The sequence below is a fragment of the Bombus affinis genome, chromosome 17 (genome assembly GCF_024516045.1).
Source record: "Bombus affinis isolate iyBomAffi1 chromosome 17, iyBomAffi1.2, whole genome shotgun sequence".
NCBI lineage: Eukaryota > Metazoa > Arthropoda > Insecta > Hymenoptera > Apidae > Bombus > Bombus affinis.
Genome location: NC_066360.1, coordinates 6,185,710 through 6,204,267, shown reverse-complemented (window position 1 = coordinate 6,204,267; position 18,558 = coordinate 6,185,710). Strand labels below are relative to the sequence as shown.

Below are 18,558 nucleotides of genomic sequence, written 5' to 3'. Positions count from 1 at the left end.
GAGTGTATCTCGATACGTGTTGGGCTCGCTCTAGTCTAACAACGGTATCGGCAGTCTCGTTCGAGTAGTTCAATCGTGAACACGTAGGAGACAGTCAGCTTCAGTGCCTCCGAATCGCTAAACGTGGAGTAACGAACCGTTTCAAACTCTCAGCGCTTTTCAAACGCTCCTGCTGGCGAAATCTTTCCATTAGGCGTAACGATCAGTGGACAGTCCTGTGCGAAGTCTTCAGTTTTGAACGATATCTCCCAGCATACGTGAAGGTAAGTATCATTTTGGTGATCGAACGATTAGTAAACCGTCTCATGCGGGTCTTTCAAATGCGAGCGACATCGAGACGCGTTCGCGGACGAGTGTATCGTTAATCATTCGTATCGTCGTACGATAATTCAGTCGCATTCGTTCAGTCGTACATCGCGTCGCGGCATTCGCTTCAGTTGCTTCGAATCGCTTAATCGTCCGCAGTAAGCATTCGTTGATTTCGTATTAATCGTCGAAGACAATTCGAAACTTTCTCATCGTTTGTTCTTCGATATTTTGTTTTTGAGTTTTAACTTCGTCAATTGTTCTTCGCGCATTGAGTCATTGCTCCCGCTCGTAAATCTGTTATTCAAGATTAATTCGACGGGGAACAAGTTACAGAGCGCGGTATCGTCGATATCAGACACACGCGCGTGTTAGACGTATCGTTATTTCTTTAACCGTTTGAGTACCAAGCAGCGTGATCGCGCTGTTTAGATTTTGTATCGAAAAGTCCCAGTACATTTGAACGCTACGGACGACTGACGGTATTTTGTATTACATTGTTATCTTAATAATTTTTATTGAACAAAATTTGAAATAATCATAAACTAATAGTACGCATATATAAAAATATAGATGTATTTCATAAGAATAACGAATATGACGAGCGCTTTTGTGCCGCTTGTTTCTTTTCGCAATCGATTAAGAAGCTATCGTGCCGTTGGGGACTTTTCGACCCTGGTTTTTCAAAAACCCCGGGGCTCAAACGGTTGAATGATGTCAATATTATCATAAACAATTATTTTTCTATTTACTCTATATGATTTTCGAAACATCAAGAGATTATTATTACTCGACTATTTCAATATTGATTATGATACATTTTTAATTACGGTTCAACTTGTCGCTACTGGTGTGAGAGTCTGTAAAATTGATTCGAAACAGTATTTTACAGAGACTGATGAAACCGACGAGTTAGATATTTATATAATTAAAAGTTATTTCTATTTCTGAATTTTCTTTGCGAATATGTTAACTGTGCTTGAGCAGCGCTGCGTAAAATATATAAGAAACATATTTTAAATACTATTTTAAGTAGTTGTTGGTCTACAATACGAATAAAATATTTTATGTATTAAAGAAATATGTAGTAAAGAATAAACTATCTTTATTTTCACAATGTGGCACATAAAATAAAGTATCTTATCATTGTATTGTGGATAGCGTTTAAAATGTTTCTTAACAAGGATAATTGATTAAGCAGAAGGTTAATACAAGGGTGCAAGAATCCAACATATTTACAAATTAAATTCATTTTCTTTTTATCCCTGCTGTAGTCTCCGGGTCCCTTTGTTCTTACTGCTCTCCTTTTTTTCTCTAAAAACTTCTGTATTCTTTAAACATATAGAGCAAAATGTTATCCGACTATTGAAACCGATACATTTGAGAAAAAGACGTGCGATCATAGAAAATTTAGGGAACGCACCGATACAAAATTATATTATAAGACGGTAATATGACCTGCGTAGAAAAGCTGCGAAAGAAATAACAGAGAGTGTCATAAATACATCCGAACATTTCAAAGAGAAAATAAGAAGTCCTAAAAATTTCACTAATGCCAAAATTTTGTTTGCAGAATAGAATGTACCGATTCTTTGCAATGAAAGTGTGGAGGACTGGAAAATAGAATGTTTGACCGTGAGATTTACTGGATGTTATTGCTTGTTGTCGTAACCGTTGAATATATTTAAAAATGATAAATACATATACAGATTATATTCCCTGAGTCGCTCGTACACAGTATAAAATTGTTAATTAATACTCAGTAAATGCTGCCTAGATAATCGTCGATAACTCGGTAGATAACTTGTGATAACGCTTAGATAGCTCGTCGATACAGAAAGATACTCGTAGATGCTGATAAATAGTAAACTCTTTTCGGTTGCATCGATTTATTTGTACTGGTCGGGAGGGAGTCGGAAAATTCGAATTCGACTTCGTTAGACCGTTACACGTAGCGGCGACGCTGTTTTTGGCCGGTGTTTCAACCGTTCGCGGAGAGACGCGATCGCGAGATAACGCGTCAACGAGAGTCGTAAATTCTCGTTACGATTAAACAATCGACGCCACGAACTGATTGATCCCCTATTTCTATTACGAGAAGAGAGGTGGTTGGAATGAGTACATTACGGAAAACTACACTGGATTTGTTAACAAAAGTTTAATAATAAATAAAGAAGCAACAATTTCAGTCAACGATCAACAATGAACAATTAAGACGAAAATATAACAATTAAGGTTTTGTTAGTGGTTTGCTTATAACGAGACCTGTCGTACTACGCAACTTGAGATAGACTAACTGATGCTTTTGTTCGAAACCACGGAGTCTTTCATTTGTTACCCCTCGATATCCCAACTACACGTGTGTTTATTAGATGTACCGCGGCGGTCGCCGCGTATACGTTCTTCTGAGAATTCAGCGAAAGAAACTTAGAGATATCGATGATAGATTGGACACGTCGGTATTGCGCTTTGACGGTGTCACGTAAAATAAAAAGAAATTTAAAAGAAAGAAGAAAACTTTATTTTTTCCTCGTTTATACACTTATAAGACACTTCTGAGCTCTAAGCGTGACCGTTGGAGACTGAGGCTCTTACAATATTTTTACATCTGTTCCTTCTTTGTTTGTCATCCCTCATTATCCCCACTACCCTGTAGGCGTACGTGAACGTTGCTACGCTTCTAGAACATTTGGTGGAAGGACCGTTAGGACATAGATGAACCTTTAGGCACTTCGGCGATATACACTGTCGCCAAGGCCGCCATGTGTCTCCATCATCGGTCCATCGGGTTCGAAGTATGCCGATCGTGACACCATCCTGCCCGCGGTGTGTGTGTCCTGGTCTCTGACGTGATTTACGTTACAACGGCGTAGCTCTTTGTGTCGCGAAGCCGTGGAAAGTTTCGTGGACGAGTGCCGCGACATTAGTATGTTGCTGTTGGTAATTATACGTAATCCAGTGAAACTGAATAGTTTCGAAATTGAAGTAGGTGAGAAAATTAGAGTATTATGATGGTGCAGGACGAAAGGGCCTGATTTCCTATACAAAAATATGTCGACGATGAAGTAACAAGTTTTGACGCAAGACTTGGTTTTCTGGAAAATCAATTATAAAGTTCCGTCCACTTGATTCGCTACTTTTTAAGTATACGCGTACGTACATGACGAAACTTCACAATTCATTGTCTGGGAAACGAAGTCAGAATAGATTTTATATATCCGAATGCACGTCTAAAAATACCATTTTCTCTCATACATACACGTATGTTTTCTTCAATATTTTCTCTATTCGGTAACATGAAATAACAAAACTAACTACTTCAGCCAACGCTCATACCGCGTTGAAAATACTCGTTCTCGTCCGATCACGAAAGTCAAGCAGCGCTGGGCACGGGTAGTACTTAGATGGGTGACCGCTTGGGAACTCCGTGTGGTGTTGGCTTTTTTTACTTTTTTTAACACTTAGCCAACCGAACGGGCAGATCTCCCTTTTTTACTTTAGCAACGCGTTTTTGTTGTTGTTATTGTTGTTATTATCAATTATTATTTACCTGGAATTGTTCCCAATTAATTGCGACCCTTTTTCTGCTTTTATAAAGTGCAGTACGGAATAAAATGCATCAATTTAATGGTTTTAAAATTAATTAAAATGTTACACCATCAGTTATGACTAAATAAAGATATAGTCGAACGATATCACACTATAAAAAAATATTAAGATTAACTTCAAATAAACTAAAAATATTAACTAATCAATAAATATGATTACCCTACAGCGCTAATATTATTGTTATCATTTTCGTGATAATTAAAAACAAAAGACTTTTTATTTATTAATAATTTATTTAAACGTGAAGCCTAATATTGTTCCTTTCAGACATAATTTGAATAAATCGATTTAAAAAAAAAATGCGTATTTTCGTTTACCCGTCAATTTGACGGGTCCCGTAGATATAGGTATACTACAAAAATTAGATAGATTAGATAGAAAATTAGGTAGATTTAAAAATTAGAAGGCCTAAGAAAAAATAATTTTGTGCATAAATTCTTTAAATGAAATGATTAATTTACGATGCAAAATGGTTAAAATTAATGCTATGGTTTTTGAGATATTTCATTTCGAAGTTCAATATCCGACAAATTGGCGGGTCGTTTCAATGTTATTGTTATTTTTTTAGTGATAATTTTAAAAAAAGACGTTTTATTTATTAATAATTTATTTAAATGTGAAGCCTAATATTGTTCCTTTCAGACTTAATTTGAATAAATCGATTTTTTAATCAAAAATGCGTATTTTCGTTTACCCGTCAATTTGACGGGTCCCGTAGAGATAGGTATATACGAAACGCCCGTAAACCTAGTGTTAAATAACACAACTTTATAAGTGCAGTTTACGCGACTGATCTGAAAGATGTTTACTGATGAGAGTTTGTACTTTCAGTTTCGAGTTGTTCTCGTATCATCACGGAGGAAAGCTCGGTGTGGGTGTACCCTTGGAAAGTGAGGGTAACGATTCCCGATGCCAATTGGTTATAGCCCACGTTAAAAAATGAAGAGTGGAGGAGGAAGCCTCCTACCAACATGGCTCCTAGGTGACATTGTTCATGGGGAAAACCAGCTTTCCCGCTATTGAGGGTACACGGTGGGGACCTGCACACATCTGGCCTCTAATCTGGATTGACGTCACACTCTCGAGGGCGGCTGAGACCCTTCCTAGTCCACGAACCTTCTTCTTACCCAATCAAAAGCAGTGTCTATTGCCCTCACTTTCCAAGTCAAAATTGTCCTTAACGAATCAGCTCATCTCGTGTTCTTAGACACACCCATCACTGGCTTTTCTCTGCCTCAACATTGTCACTAAACTTCACATATTCTCTATCTTTAGAATAGTCAACATCTTTTACCGAGTTTCTACGCTTAGACCAATCGCGTACTTAATTTATACATACGCATCAGTGTAAATAGGTTCTATATAAAGTTGTGGAGTGAATTGTGATTTATACGTGTCAATTCAGTGTGTATTCCATTGTGATTACTGAATTCATCATAAGGTTTGATAAAAGAAAAGTTAATAGTTGTGCTACGGCTCAACCTTCTTGTTTTTATCATCTAAGCCTCAAATTTACGTGACGTTATCCTCGGTGTCTTTGTTGGTGTTGTCTATACCTGCTTCTTGGACGAGGGAGTTTCGTTCTTTTGGTTTGGAAATTTGATTTATATGCGGGAACATGCTAGCAGAATCGTTTTTGGACATATTTTTTATTTTGTTTGTCCAGTATTGAGTTTAGATTTTGGGAATTCTTGTTTCAGCTGCGATTTTACTTTGTATAGTAGGTATCTTAGGAATTCTAAGTCTTCTCTTTTGTCGTAAGAATAGTTGTATTTATTACTTTTTCCTTTTATCCTATTCCTATTTTTTACTTTTTCCAAACTGTCTTTTTGTAATTGCACCTGGGAGTTTCGGTCTGTGTTTCAAGTATTAGGAAGTCAGATGTATTCTTGTTTATCTGAAATACTATGGCGTTATGGTCGCTGTTATAGTCTAGGATATTGAGAGTGTGTTAAAATTTTGAAATTTTAATCGCGCGTCTGCTAGGCATGTGCCCAGGTAAGAACCTTCTATTCGGTAAGAGGGTAGCTCGGAGCTGTAAAGCTTTGTTATGTAGTATATACTTTTATTGTCTAGCCAGTTTCAAATGAAGTTTCCTCTCGTGTTGTTTAGTTCGTTTTTCCAGCTTGCATGTTTTGCATTAACCTGGAAACAACATATCCTAGACAAATCTTAACAACTCAGGGACAAACTCAAAAAATTTTATTGGCTCATTGGCCGTCGCTCCAACCTAAGCACGCAGAACAAAATTACGCTCTATAAGGCCGTAATAAAACCAGATTGGACCTACGGAATCCAACTATGGGGAACAGCAAGTAACTCCAACATTGAAATACTCCAACGCTTCCAATCGAAAACGCCAAGATCCCTATTAAATGCACCCTGGTATGTTACCAACGAAACAATCCACTCAAGATACCTACAGTCAAAGATGAAATACACAAGTCCAGAAGCAGATATAACGCAAGAGTCAACAACCACCACAACCCATTAGTCACCCAACTACTGGACACGACGGACCAGATCCGCAGACTAAAAAGAAAATACCCTCTAGATTAAATCCTTAAATTCTACTAGAACCAACAATATAAAACTATTATAATCCATGTCATTGTATCTCGCCAAATTAAGTTACTGAAAATTCTTAACGAGAATTGATTGTAAATATTCTAATAAATAAAAAAAGAAAAAGTGTCGTGTAGCGGTATTTGTTGTTGAGTGTCGCTACAGTACTCAAAAAATACGACTGCTGATCAAATATCTCCTCTCTTTAGAGGCATACAAGTATGCGTATACACATGAATGCTGTTGGCTCCCATTTATTCTTCTTTAATAAGTACTTTATCGAGTGAACGTCGTTTATGAGCAGAGAACGCTAAAATGAGTGTCGAATTTCCAAATCCGTATGACAGTCACATCGGGATACAAAGATACAAAAGGTACCGTATTTCTTCTTATCCTGCAAATGTTTGTGGCTACCTATTTGTCTGTCTGACGTACCATCGTTATCATCTGACTATGTTCTCTTTTGACCCGGTAGGTGGCACCGTTTTACCTTTCCTTGTCTTATTAATTTTTCTCGTATTAATGTACCGACCTGCCGTTTCCTTTTGTCGCTTGTATGTATTTCATGTTAGGGAGAAAATATTTCTTTCAAATATAAAAGAAATATTTGTTTAATACTTGAAAAAAAAAACATTATTTTTCCGTATATAAAAGAAATATTTAAATGAATACTTTACTTTAGCATGCAGACCGTAAAAACTATGCTTACCATTCATATCCATCCATTTACACTCATATCCCTAAAATGATACTCTATCAAATTGAATGAAATATCTATTTTGTATTAAATAAAGCACGTGTTTCAGAGTTTGAATAGCAAGAAAAAATTAAAGGAAAGATACAAAAAGAAGCCAAGTGGAAAAGAAGTGTTTGGATGATAATTGGGTATTAACCTGTATCAATAGATGCTACTTTTCCTGTATTTGTCTGCAAAATGTAGACACATGTAGTATCGAAAAGAGGGAGGTATACGTACTGTTACGCTGTGAGGTTTTAGTATAGGTCGCGTTTCTGGTCGTCGCTCGCGGTCATACAATGTCGTAGGCGGATCGCCTTGTCTGCCCGACGAGGGACATACAATGTATCGACGAGCGCATCCAAGCAGCGACTTACAGAAATGTCGATTTCGGCTGTTTGTTTTAAACGAATGCGGCATATGTGATCATAGGCGCGAACGGTGGCGTGACCCGAACGTAGTGGGGGTCCTCTCCCCGAGAAGACCGAGAAATGATCTAAGGTCAGACAGTCCTTTTTGAAGATTCTAAGAACACATGTCGAGAGGTCGGATGAATAAAGCCGCTAAACCGAACGAACGCGTTGGCATTGTTTATCACTGAATAATCTGTCACGCTTTATCATTATATTCCTCGTTATTAAATACACAAACTATATCAACCTGTTAACAAATAAAACATCCTTACTCGTCCTTACTCTCGACCTATTTAAGATACTACATAAATTATCAACAACAGATTGAAGATGTATATGATTTCCAAAAAGCTCTTTTCTTACAAATTAAAACACGAACTTTGAAATAACAAAATGTACAAGAATAAAACACTTTACAAGGCACGGTAGACGATCGGCACAGATCTACCGATGTAATGGCTATACCGACTGATTGTTTTTATATGTTTGGAATGTCAACATTCGGTTGTTTTGCTAATCATTTATCGCAAGAATGCGCAAGACTACATTACCCTCGTAACGTAACAGAAACATTTGTCTCTGGTTGCGTAAGTCATCGAAAGACTCGAAAAGACTCGAAACTGAAAACTTTAAGAAAGCTATTCAATGCGATACACATAATTTTTCATTTAGGTGTCCATTGATTTGTATTATTGCGCGATACTTCATAATACTTCATAATACCTTCATTAATTCTTCGAGTATAAGATTAAATAATTTTTTTGTAGCTTTTTCCGTGTTTCATGATTTGCTATCTTATGTGCGTGTGTGCAAATATTATAATATGCAGTGATCAGTAGTTTTTATGGAAATGACTTGTGATCTATGCAAAATAACGTACGGCCACAATCAGTAGATCCCTGAAGAATACTTAATGCACATGTAGTTTATCAGTGGTACATGTGCAATTTTCTCACGGTGTGTAAACTGTAACACAGGCATTTGCACTATTTTTATGCAGTATACCAAATAAAGCGGGTCTAATATACCAGTTGTCTACGTAAAGAGCGTCACCTTTACCGAAATGGAATTCCAGAAGGGACATTACAACACTTCCCGATTTACCAATATCTTTATGTTCGGGTTCTATCTTGTTGAGGTTATTCGGTGTATAAAGAGAGAAAAACGCGTGGATAAAGTGTAAGGTACAAAATATATATATTTAATTTAATAGTGAAGTGTAATAATAAGTAGGAATACAATTTGAGCTGGTCCAGATCCGCACGCTAGCAGTGTTACCTTATAACTGAAAGCCCCGAAGCCAACGTCGCCTGTCTACTGTTTATGGTCTGCCTTCCTGCTATTCTTTTGTCTACATGCTGTCGATGGCTTCAGCGCTTGAAAAAACTAAAAGGAACAGATGTGGAGTTTTCGTAGAAGTGGTGACCACTTCAACATATCTTAATACCAGGCCCCATATAAATAATGAAATCCTAAATATAACCTGTCTTACGGGAACAAAGGAAGAATGATTTCATGTCAAATCTTATTTTTTTCGATGCAATGAATTTCTGAATGCCAGTTTGCCTATGTACAGGAGCTCTATACATAAATTGCGATAAGGGTAAAATGTACTTGCAAATGTTCCTTGTAATTTACCAATTATGTTTCGGATTCTCCGCACAAGATCGAAATTGGATACAATATTGTCACTAAAATGTAACATTTGTAGCAGTAATAAGTGGCGGCTTCCGCTTATTATTTCGCTATAGATATCGTTTTTCAAGAGCTTATCTTTGTTCCAGTATTCTGGTAACGATAGCTTCTTGTTTCCCGTCATTAAAAGAGAGATAACAATGGAACAATATAATTAACGGAGCACTGTATCAGCTATTACATTATTGTTATTTTTTGGGGGGGGGCGGCATTGATTGTTTGTCTTTTCAACAACACACTCTACCAACTCTTCGCTAACGACTTCGCTTACGACTGAAAGTAATTTATAATTTTCCATGAATAACTTATGTCTGCTTGAGTACCCGAATTTCGTAGGGTAAAATCATGAATTTTGGGGTCAAATTTTTCTGTCGTCATATGACATTTGGTAAAATTGTCCTTCGCGCGTTATTATTCTCTATTTCAGAATCATCAGAATCTGTGGTACTTAGTACATTCAATCTCTTTCACTGCAGTTATCCGAAACAGTTTCTGATTCATCTAATACGTTCAACACTTGTAGTTTTTGTCAGATGTTTAGAAACTACTTCGAAAAGAGCAGAATCTGAAAAGTTTATTAAATGAAACGTAAATTATAATACTTTTAAGAAATAGGAATACAAATAAGTATACAAATATACGGTATACAAATTGTTCGGACCTTTTTTGTCTAAAGTATGTAATACTTTCCTGAACTAACTATTGTTCTGTGATAGTCGAAACAAATTAAAAAATCAAACAATGTATAAATGCGAATCCAGTCCTGTAAAGTATTTGGCGCGGAACTTACAAGAGGCGCTGCTAGGCATAAATTAGTTTACGACACCGCCGGTTATAGACGGTCTTAGCCTCTAGGAGTCACTTCGTGGCCGCCGAGTATAACTAGCGTTATTAGCGAAACGGTTAATTAAAGAACAAAGCCGAAAACACAATTTTTTTGCTCTTGATTTTTTCATCTCATTCTAGCTGCAAGAATCGCCTCGTAAGTATTTTTACATTAGCTGAACACCCTGTATATGCTATATAAAAAGGATCGACGGCCAACAAATCCTGGCACGTACGCTATCACGGACGCACAATTATACGTATAATGCGATGTAGTGGTATCGATAATTTTTTCCAGACACTATAGCCGCCCGACAGTTACATAGATAGGAAAGAGTTATTTAGAACCATACTGGCGGTAACGTGTTCGAAAGTCATCGAAATCGGAGAGGATGTAGCTGTTCTACAGATCCACGTTATTCATATCAGACAGTTCCGCCTGTGCAGGCGACCTAAACGGACGTGCGAAACAGTGCTTCAGTGAAAGTGCGGTAAGAGGGAAGAGAAAGCGGAAAAGTAAACGCCCATCGCCAAAAGGTGGAAACATGCAGATTCCACCAATAAAAATAACTAACAAAGGAGAAACATACGTTATAAATAGAGCTACAGGCTCTACAGAGGCAGAAAAAAAAGACGTTAACATGGAAATATCACAAGCCAATGACGGGAACAATGAACCAACACACCACGAAGAAAGCTGGACGGTGGCAACTTCCAGCAAAAAACGCAAAGTAACCCTGTTCGCAAGCGAGAGGAAAACCGAAACACTAGAAAAAAAACAATGGCTGCAGGATATCAAACTGCATAATTCATATAGCGCACTGCCAGAAGAGGCAGCAAAGGACTCAACGGAAAGTCCGACAACTCGCATTGCTAAACCACCACCAATATACATAGATGCGAGAATAATTATTGAGATATGTATAATTTTTGTGCTGGACTAGGTCGAATGCGTAGTGGAGATGTTTGTATGTGGATATCAGTGTGTGGAGATATGTGTGTGCGCGGCGACTGAGAAACGGACGAATGTAAACAGTCTACAAAAGGTCGGGTATGGAAAAAAGTGCTGAGACGCGTGCAAGTGTGTATCGATGAATATTCTAGAAATCGTTTATAAAATAAATATGTGTCTACGTTAATAGTAATGCCCAGTGTAAATTTAATGTTTCCATAACAATATTTCGGCCATCAAGATCCACAATTCTCAACAATTATTATTTATTGTTATTAATTATCATTAATTGTTGTTTACCTCTGTATTTTAATTAAGTATTGTTACAATAAACTCGATTTTCAGACTGAAGAATCGATGTCTAGACGGTCGTCCTCTCCAGGTATAAGTGAATAGTGAAAAAGTGCTTCAAAGTAACAGTGCTGCAAAGTGATAGTGAGGAGGAAATAAAATAACAATGCAGATACCAACTATAAACATAGCAACAAAAGGTGAAACATATTATATAAAAACCAAACAAATTAACATTGAGACTGAAGAAACAAAAGAGCATCGGGGACAGGAAGATAGCAATTCAGAACATGAAAGATACTACCAGGACGAAAGCTGGAAGCCAGCGAAGGCTAGCAAAAAACGCAAAACAACCACAGACATAAGTGCCATAGAAAACCCAGTTACAGAAAAGCAGCGATGGCTGCAAGTATTACCATTAAGTAACTCCTTCAACTCACTAACGGAAGAAATAGACGCTGACCCCGTAAATAAAACCACTATCCAAACAAATCATATTACAAAACCACCACCAATCTTTGTAGAGGCCCAAATAATAGACCCGCTCATCGATCTACTAAATAATCTAGATGAGAAAAACAACTACACAATAAAGCAAACAAAATTGGATCAAGTAAAAATACAAACAAACACACCAGAAACATTTAGGAAAGTTATAAAAGCATTAAAAGAAAAAAATGCTATCTACCACACGTATCAGCTTAAAACTGAAAGGAGCTATAAAATCGTCATAAGAGGATTGCATCCTAAAACCAACATACATAAACTAAGCGATGAGTTAGCTAAAATTGGACATCAAACAAGAACAATAAACAATATAACAAGATTCGACACAAAGCAACCACTACCACTATTCTTAATAGAACTTGAACCCAGAAACAATAACAAGGAAATATATGATATCAAACAAATACTAAACACAATAGTAACAGTCGAACCACCACGACACAAAAAAGATATACCTCAATGCATGCGGTGTCAACAATACGGACACACTAAAAACTATTGCAACAGAAGCCCAGCTTGCGTCAAGTGCGCAAAAAATCACTTAACTGTACACTGCCCATATTCAGGAAAAATAGAAAAAGTTAAATGCTTCAACTGTAACGGAAACCACCCAGCCAGCTATAAAGGATGTGAAGTAAGAAAACAACTACAACGTAAACTGTTCCCGCCCCTACGAAGCAGGACAAGCACTAACACACAAGCCCATCAGGACAGCACAAAACCTGAAATATTACCAAATACAGAGCAAGCAATAAACACCAAACCTATCAGCACCAACACCATTGGTGGTCTAAGCTATGCTCAAGTAACCAGCCAACCAGCGAGTCTGATTCTCGACCAGATACTTGGGCCAAATATGAATATGAAACTCGCGATATTCATGTTTGGGCCAATATCTTCATCGCGAATCTGACACGCTAAAGTACGGAAAGGGGTTGAGGAGTTTTCCTAAAGTTCCAAAGAGAAGGCTCCGTTGTCCTTCCATCTCCGACATATATATCTAATCCAAATCCAAGCATTTGTTGATTGAGTATGCATCACACGGTATAAAAAGCATAGTTGCAACTTAAGTGGCATCCGTAAAAGTTTCGTCGAATGATGAAACTATTTGGAGTGTTTGAGAAGGGAGAATTCTATAAACTTCTAACTTTCTTCTCGTGTTCGCTAATGACTAATTCGACGACCTGTTCCATATAAACTCATCAGTAAATATGCATGAACAAGGACGCTAATGATCAACCTGTATATTTGTAATTTCCTGCTACTTCATCAAGAGCACGTTTTTTCTTGCTAAAATTTAATGTACATGTAAACATAAGTATTAATATGAACATAGAAACATATTGCGAATAAAGCCAGTTTCAGAATTATCGAAACTTTAATACCTCTTTTCCGAGCGAAGGCATCATTTCCAACTCATAGTTTCCATATAGACTGTTGTTCCTTGTGACGGGTAGAATACGTTGCAATTAGAAACAAAATTTGACCCTGAATTTCAAAGTCAAGGCCATCTTTGCACACTTTTTTCACAAAACTTCACCGATAGTACAGTCACGCTACGATCCTGCTTACATTTACTTTCTTTACACTCTGTCCATGTAAAGTTCCATTAAACTGTACGTTCTTAAAACATCGGGCGTAATTTGTGACGTAATTGTTAGAATTTAATCTTAATGTTAAGATAAATAATCTGTGGGAGACACAATGTTTATGTTGAAATAATATTAGGTGATATTTATGTAGTACCGGGATCAGAAGGCCTAAGGTATCGGCCGAACTGTAAACAATGTACTGTTGGGTCCTTTAAGTGGACAGTTTACGTGAAAAGGCTGCGTGACCTTGATCACGGGGGTTTCGGAATACCTGTTCCGAAGAACGGGAAAAGGGAGAGCGTGTAGAGCGAGGAGAGCGTGTAGAGCGAGCAGAGCGTGTAGAGTGTGGAGAGTGTGGAGAGCGTGTGGAGCGTGCGGAGTGGGCAGAGCTTGGATTGGGAAGCAGAAAGCTGCATGCGAGAATAGAACGTAGAACAGCATTGTAATCATTTCGTTGCTCTTAATAATATATATTAAATCAAAACATCATCACTTGTCCTTTCTCTCTAAGACCCATTTGGATACTACATAAATTTTGGGGGCTCGAGCCGGGATCTAGAGCGCTAAGTGACAAGTGAAAGGGATATTTCGGAACAATGAGTGACTACAATGCAGGAGAAGCAGTGTTGACTGACGAGCAGGTGGCTCAGATGCAAGTACCGGAGTTAAAAGACGAGCTGAGAAGACGACGGCTGAGATTAGTGGGTAGAAAACGCGAGCTGGTAGCGCGATTGCTGGCTGCGGTACGTTTAGAGCGGGAACACGGTGCACGAGAAGAAGACGATGACGACGACGATGATTTAGAGGACGACGATGACGATGAGATGGGCGTGATTGGGGACCGTTTAGACGGCAACGATCCAGGGAATCACGATCTCAATAGTCAAGTTCGGGTGACTCCAGTGGGAAGACGTCGAAGCCAAGACGAGCGTAAGTGCACAGTGTTAACGTTTGAAGACGTGCAAGGCTCGTTAAAAAAATTCAGCGGAGATGACCTACCGAATGTAACTCAGTGGATAAGAGATTTCGAGGAAATGGCGGAAGTGTGTGGCTGGTCGGACATCCACATGGTGGTTTTCGCGAGGAAGCTTCTCACAGGCTCTGCTCAAGCTTTCGTACGCCAGGAACGATGCATGAAGTCCTGAGCGAAGTTTAAAATGGCGCTGGTAGATGAATTCGAAGACGCAGTGAGTGACCGGCAGGTATATCAAGAGTTAGCGCGTAGAACGAAAAGAGCAGACGAGAGTCTGCTCCAATATATGTATAGTATGCGTGAGCTTGCGGGGCAAGGAAGAGTCGATACACAGTCGGTGATCGACTATATAATCCAAGGTATTCCCGATGGAGTCTCAAATAAAGCTATACTATACGGGGCCAGGAATATGCAGCAGTTGAAGGAACGCTTCAAGCAGTATGAAGCGATGAAAAGAGATATGAAGACAAAACTTGGAGAGCACAGGGACGATAAAGCAGAACGATCAACAGTGCGGAATCAGTCGAGACAAACGAGCAGTGATCTCAAAAGGTGTTTCAATTGCGGCGGTGACGATCACTTAAGTGTTACATGTCCGAAGAAAGAGAAAGGTGTGAGGTGCTTCAGGTGCAACGAACTTGGACACATGGCGTCACGGTGTACAGCACAACCGAAGAAGACCTACATCATTTCAAGACCCGAGAAGAAGAGATACATGAAGGAGGTGACGATAGGTGGATGTAGGTTTACAGCGTTGGTAGATACGGGTAGTGATCTCACGTTCATACGATCAGACGAGTATGCGAGGTTGGGATCACCACCGCTAGGAAATGGTAAGCTTAGGTTTGATGGCTTGGGTTCCACGGGCAATGAGACCTGGGGCGAATTTACAAAGATAATGATGGTCGACGGGTGTGCATTCACGGTCACGTTGCACGTCGTCTCAAACAAGGTATTGAGGAGCCACAGCCTGCTACTGGGTACTGACTTTTTGGATCAGATAGAGTTGCGGGTCAAACGGGGCGAGGTGAGCTTCCTACGGCTTGACAGACAGGATGACGGTCACGAAGACGCGCCGGATGTATTGAAGGTCAACGCGATAGAACAAACCGACGAGATAGATCTAGCGCACGTACAAGAACCTCTCTATCGTGAAGCGATCCGCGATATCATTAGGGGGTATAAGCCAGAGAAGACGCAGGATGTCGGGATAACCGCGAAAATCGTGTTGAAAAGCGACAAACCCGTGGTACGAAGACCGCGGCGGCTGGCGCCATCTGAAAAAAAGGAAGTGGACGATTTGATGGAGAAGTGGACAGACGAGGGAATTATAAAACCATCGGACTCGGAGTATGCAAGTCCCATAGTCATAGTTAGAAAGAAAGATGGCTCCATCAGGGTCTGTGTCGATTTCCGCGAACTTAATGAGCTCATCGAGTGTCCTCATTTCCCGTTGCCTTTGGTTGAGGACGTGTTAGATGCATTGCAGGGCGCTCAGTTCTTCACGACGATAGATCTGAAGGATGGGTTTTTCCACGTGAGTCTAGACAAAGACAGCCAAAAGTACACCTCTTTCGTCACGCCGACGAGGCAATACGAATTTCTGAAGTTGCCGTTCGGTTTAAAGATCTCTCCTATTGTTTTCCAGAAGTACATCTCGATGATTTTCAAGGAACTGATGAACAAGGGTATTGTCATTGTGTACATGGACGATATTATTATTCTTGCAAGAAGTTTAAAGGAGGCGTGGGAACGTTTGCGAATGGTCTTAGAGTTAACTAAGCAGCATGGGTTAGCAGCAACTGGAAGAAATGTCGCTTTATGCAGAAGGAAATGGAGTATTTGGGACATATAATCTCGGAAAACACCATAAAGCCGTCCTCTCATAAAACTAGGGCCGTTGCTAATTTTCCCAAGCCAACATCTGTCAGGAAAGTTCAGAGCTTTTTGGGACTTACGGGGTATTTCCGAAAATTCATTAGGGGTTATGCGAAGATCGCCAGGCCTCTAACGGACCTGCTGAAAAAGGAGGTAGAGTTCCAGTTCGGGGATCGAGAACTAGAAGCGTTCGAATCGCTGAAAGCAGCGCTTACCAGCGGGCCTGTGTTAAAATTATATAGGGTGGGCGCCGAGACTGAATTGCATACAGACGCGTCCGCGGAGGGTTACGGGGCGATTCTAATGCAGCTGGATCTAAACGACGGAAAATTTCATCCAGTTTACTTTGCCAGCGGAAAGACCACCGCCGCAGAAGCAAAGTACACCAGCTACGAACTGGAGGTACTGGCGATAGTAAAGGCATTAAATAAGTTTAGGGTATACCTGTTAGGTATGCCGTTCATTATTGTCACTGATTGTCAGGCATTCGCCCTGACGATGAGAAAGAAAGATTTTTGCGTGCGCGTAGCCAGATGGGCGATATTGCTAGGTGAGTTTAAGTATCAGGTGTGTCATCGACCGGGAAAAAGTATGCGGCATGTGGATGCTCTGAGTAGAAATCCACTGCCAAGTACTATGTACGTAGCGGAAAATGAAGACGGGCTGATTGCGCGGTTGAGAAGTGCGCAGGACAGGGATGTCGAGGTCCGCGGGATTGTAGATGCTGTAACGCGCAATCAGGTCGAGGGATATATCATAAGGAACAACATATTGTATAAAGAATGTAATGACGATTTGCTAGTGGTAGTACCGAAGGCTATGCAGATTCAGATAGTCAGGCGGGCACACGAACGGGGGCACTTCGGGGCCACCAAGACAGAGGCGATAGTCAAGAAAGATTTTTGGTTTAAGGGACTACGTGAGAAGGTCGAACATGTGATAGCCAACTGTCTTGACTGCATCCTAGCCGAACGAAAATCGGGCAAACAGGAGGGATATTTAAACCCTTTAGACAAAGGCGATACTCCGCTAGACACCTACCATATCGACCACGTGGGACCCATGACAGCTACACGGAAAAAATATGTTCACATCTTTGTAGTAGTGGATGCTTTCACTAAGTTTACGTGGCTTTACCCCACCAAGTCTACTGATGCCGCAGACGTTATCGACCGGTTGAAAAGGCAAGCGGCTGTTTTTGGAAATCCACAACGAATCATTTCAGATCGGGGAACAGCGTTCACATCCAACGCCTTCCGAGAATATTGCGAGGAAGAAAACATAGAGCATTTGCTAACCACGACGGGGGTTCCGAGGGGGAATGGACAGGCAGAGAGGGTCAACAGGACACTTATACCATTATTAACCAAACTGGCTGCTCCTAAACCTGATGATTGGTACAAGCACGTCGACCAAGTCCAGAGGTACTTAAATTCCACCATAAACAGAAGCACGGGGAAAACTCCATTCCAGCTACTTGTCGGGGTTGAAATGCAAATCAAGGAAGATGCACAGGTCAGAAAATTAATCGACGAAGAATGGGCTGCAAAATTCGAGGAACAGCGTCGTGAGTTACGCGAGGACGCCAAAAGAAAGATCGCTGCGACGCAAGAACAAAACCGGAGGAATTTCAACAAAAGACGGAGGAGTGCGAAGCAGTATCTAAGGGGAGATTTGGTAGCCATTAAGAGAACCCAGTTTGGCCCAGGTTTAAAACTCGGAGGAAAATTTTTAGGGCCGTACCGGGTATCTCGAACAATGCGGAATGACCGGTACATGGTGGAGAAAGTAGGGGAGCATGAGGGGCCTGCGCACACATCGACGACCGCAGACTTTATGAAGCCTTGGGTCCTCAACGCAGAAGATGACGCCTCCGACGATAGCGAAACTGAAGACCACATCTGAGGGCAGATGTTATTCCAGGATGACCGAATGTAGTACCGGGGTCAGAAGGCCTAAGGTATCGGCCGAACTGTAAACAATGTACCGTTGGGTCCTTTAAGTGGACAGTTTACGTGAAAAGGCTGCGTGACCTTGATCACGGGGGTTTCGGGATACCTGTTCCGAAGAACGGGAAAAGGGAGAGCGTGTAGAGCGAGCAGAGCATGTAGAGTGTGGAGAGTGTGGAGAGCGTGTGGAGCGTGCGGAGTAGGCAGAGCTTGGATTGGGAAGCAGAAAGCTGCATGCGAGAATAGAACGTAGAACAGCATTGTAAT

At 40.1% G+C, this 18,558-nt stretch overlaps 1 protein-coding gene, 1 long non-coding RNA gene and 1 other non-coding gene across 12 annotated transcripts in view; 2 read left to right on the top strand and 1 right to left on the bottom strand.

Moving 5' to 3' along the window:
* The window catches only part of LOC126926273 (fatty acyl-CoA reductase 1-like), a 285,326-nt gene that overhangs the window by 174,191 nt on the left and 92,577 nt on the right, over positions 1-18,558 (bottom strand). The gene's annotated exons all lie outside the window — the stretch shown is intronic.
* The window catches only part of LOC126926304 (uncharacterized), a 137,358-nt gene that overhangs the window by 91,694 nt on the left and 27,106 nt on the right, over positions 1-18,558 (top strand). The gene's annotated exons all lie outside the window — the stretch shown is intronic.
* Positions 3,629-3,747, top strand: LOC126926394 (5S ribosomal RNA). The gene has a single exon (XR_007714530.1). It is a non-coding gene; the product is annotated as a 5S ribosomal RNA (ribosomal RNA).